This window comes from Mus caroli, unplaced genomic scaffold (assembly GCF_978045245.1).
Source record: "Mus caroli unplaced genomic scaffold, Mus_caroli_1 scaffold_17, whole genome shotgun sequence".
In the NCBI taxonomy this organism is placed as follows: domain Eukaryota; kingdom Metazoa; phylum Chordata; class Mammalia; order Rodentia; family Muridae; genus Mus; species Mus caroli.
Window position 1 is genome coordinate 77939662 of NW_028227272.1, and position 3454 is coordinate 77943115.

General features: G+C 42.1%; 1 pseudogene; it reads left to right on the top strand.

Moving 5' to 3' along the window:
- Positions 1–2466: 2466 nt before the first annotated feature.
- Positions 2467–2698, top strand: LOC110312090 (peptidyl-prolyl cis-trans isomerase FKBP1A-like; annotated as a pseudogene).
- Positions 2699–3454: the final 756 nt, after the last annotated feature.

Genomic DNA, 3454 nt, shown 5'->3' on the forward strand with positions numbered 1-3454 from the left:
CATAATAACCCACCATAAGGACAGGCAAAGTGAGTCACTAGGCCAAAGGTATTTACCCTATACAACCAACCAATGCCTGAAAAGGTTACTTGCTACACCAATGAGAATAAGTCAGCTAGCCCTGTTGCCTAAATCTGTCCCTTACAAGGTATAAAAAGTGTGTTGTTCTGAGTCTCTCCTCTGGCCTCTGTGCTGAGACGGAGGTTCCCAACTTGTTGGTTTAATAAAAATCCTCTTGAAGTTTTCAGTGATGGTAATCTCTGTGGTCTTTGTGAGTGAGGGTCTTTTGATGGACTCCAACAGTACTGAAACAGAAGGGGAGGTTAATGTAGCAGGGGGAGAGGCAGAGGCAAACTGTCTGTACACAACACTGAAGTCTCTCTGGTAATTCTGGGCTTACAACACTATATATATATATAACTCCATATATATATGGAGTTAAATTGGATCTTGGGTATGTATATATCCTATTTAACTCCACTTCTCCCTCAGTTTTACCCAAGTCTTTCTTTTTTACCTCAAAAGAAAAGTTCCTGTGGTTGTTTAAATAGGTTTGGCCCAGGGAGTAGCACTATTAGGAGGTGTGGCCTTGTTGGAGGTGATGTGGCTTTATTGGAGGAAGTGTGTCACTTCAGGGGTGGGCTTTCAGACCCTTCTCCTAACTGTCTGTGAAGAGTCTGCTTCTGGCATCCTTTGGACGATGATGTAGAACTATCACCACTTCCTGTTCCATGCCTGCCTGGATGCTACCTTATTTCCTGCCTTGATGATAATGGAACCTCTGAACCTGTAAGCAAGCTCCAACTAAAAGTTGTCCTTTATAAGAGTCACCCTGGTTGTGGTGTCTGTTCACAAGACTAGGGACTGGGAAGGTGGTTTTCTAGTCAAGGAGTAGAAACCTGCAGAGAGATAGAGAGAGATAGAGAGGGGGGGGGAAGGGAGAGGGAAAGAAGGAGAGGGTGAGGGAGGAGAAGAGAAGAAGAAGAAGAAGAAGAAGAAGAAGAAGAAGAAGAAGAAGAAGAAGAAGAAGAAGAAGGAGGAGGAGGAGGAGGAGGAGGAGGAGGAGGAGGAGGAGGAGGAGGAGGAGGAGGAGGAGGAGGAGGAGGAGGGGAGGAGGAGGAGGAGGAGGAGGAGGAGGAGGAGGAGGAGAAGGAGAAGGAGAAGGAGAAGGAGAAGGAGAAGGAGAAGGAGAAGGAGAAGGAGAAGGAGAAGGAGAAGGAGAAGGAGAAGGAGAAGGAGAAAGACATTTTAAAGAAGTATCTACTAAGTTTAAAAGCAAAACACAGAAGCTGGGGCTTCACTCAAGGGCAGAACACAGTAGAGGTTGAAGGGAAGGAACCAGCTCCTGGTTACACATGGGCTGATTATAGTCAATCCAATAGCGATGGCAAAACCCATGCAGTGTTCTTAGAGACCACAACCACAGTATAAGCTACATCACGTTCGCTGTAGCTTGATACAGCTGGTTGTTTCAATCTTGTCCTATGGGAATAAATACTCTGTGCTCATGGTGTGTAGAAATTCAGCCCTAGGTTGGCTGCTGTAGCCAGAATTGTGCAGAAGGCTGTACCCCTATCCATGTAAAAAAAGGAACAGAGTGAGGCCAGACACAACACAGAATCTGACCTAAAACACAGAAGACCTAGGAAACTGTGACAGGCAGATCTTGGAACTTTAGAGGAGCCTGGTCTAAATGATGAAGTCAGGGGCAGGATACCCTGCTAATTGGTACAACTGCTTACAAATAACACCCTAAAATTCAAAGTGATACATTTTTCCTTATAGATACTAAGTAGGTTTTTGCTTAATAATAAATAGGAATGTCCATAGTAATTTAAAAAATAAATATATATTAATATTAAATTTATATTTAAAAACGGGAATATAGGTATGTTTATCCATATAAGGTATGCTTATAATTTCAATTCGAAAGGTAATGCTTTTCTTTGCCAAAAAAAATTTACCCCAGAGAAGATATATTCTGCAAGTCAATGTAAGGACCCAGATTTGCAGCAGGGTTGTTTGCTTGTATCTTTCTAGAAGTAAATCATCCAACTAAAGAACCCAGAGACCACTAGACAAGAGAAACATCTAAAGAAAATAATGGGACATTAAGAGAAGATATTCCAAGAAAAGGAGTTTAAATAAAATTGAATACAGAGAAAGATATTAAATTAAAAGAGAGAAAATGGATAAATAAATCCACATAAATAATAATCTCCAAGGAATCACACGCCAAGGAACGAAGATGAATTGAAGACGAATTGCTTAACCACCAACTGGTCTGCTCTGGCTCCATGCTGTCCATCATCCCTCTGCAGTGTCTCCTCCTCATCATCCTCCTCTTCTTCCTCCTCCTACTCCTCTGTCAAGGCCACTGCTATATGAGTGAAGGTAGACACTATTTCTCATGGAGAGCTCACTTTTCTAAATAGCAGCCAGACCTGTGTGGTGCACTACCTGGAGATGATTGAAGACAGAAAGAAATTTGACACCTCTTGGGGGAAAAAAAAGCCTTTTAAGTTTATGCTAGGCAAGCAGGAGGTGATCCAAGATTGGGAAAAAGACGTAGCCCGTGGGTCAGAGAGACAAACTGACAATCTCCCCAGACTTCAGTTATGGAGCTTCCAGGCACCCAGATATCACCCCATCCTATTCCACTCTTGTGTTTAATGGGGAGTTGTTAAAAGTGGAATGACAGAAGTGGTCTCCTCCCTTGGCTCTGCAAATGGATCTGTTATGCAGGGATCTAGAACTTCCAGATAGGTTCACACGAATCCATACAGAGCTTTACTGAATGCCCCACCACTGTGTATAGACACCTACCCAACTGAATGTGTTCTGTTACTCAGCTTTGCTTTAGACATCTCCATGTCTTCTTCCCCTTCTGTATGTGTGTTGACCTAAACTATATGCTGTATTTGTTTGTTTGTTTGTTTTGGGGTAAAGACTCATTGTCAGTCTTTTAGGTCTATGTTTCTAATAAAGTATATTTCCAACAGCCAAAGCAATGGGTTAACTTTAGAATAGGGAATGACTTGTGGTAGAATTTGCAAGAACTTTTGATTTTTATTATATAGGGTGAAAATTGTATCTATTATATATTAAGATATTCTTCCTGCTGCACTACAAAACCCTAGCAGAGTTGAGATGCTGTTAAGGGTTGGATTTTTCTCCAGTGAGGGGAGGTCCTGTTAAACTGAAAACCCTACCCAAAGTGAGGTGTGAAGGGAGGGAGGGAGAGAGTCTTTGCTTCTGACAGTCCTCCCACCTTTTGAAACATGCTACCTTTTAAAGCAGCTCCCTTCACTGCTGTGTTGGTCCCTACATGATCTGTTCCTGGGTCAGCAGGCACTTCTAAATTCTTCTCGATGACCTGGCTTAATTTGTTTTTCATTCTATGGTTTTTTTCTAATGGATTTTCAATACTTTTGCAATCTTGTAACAATCCAAG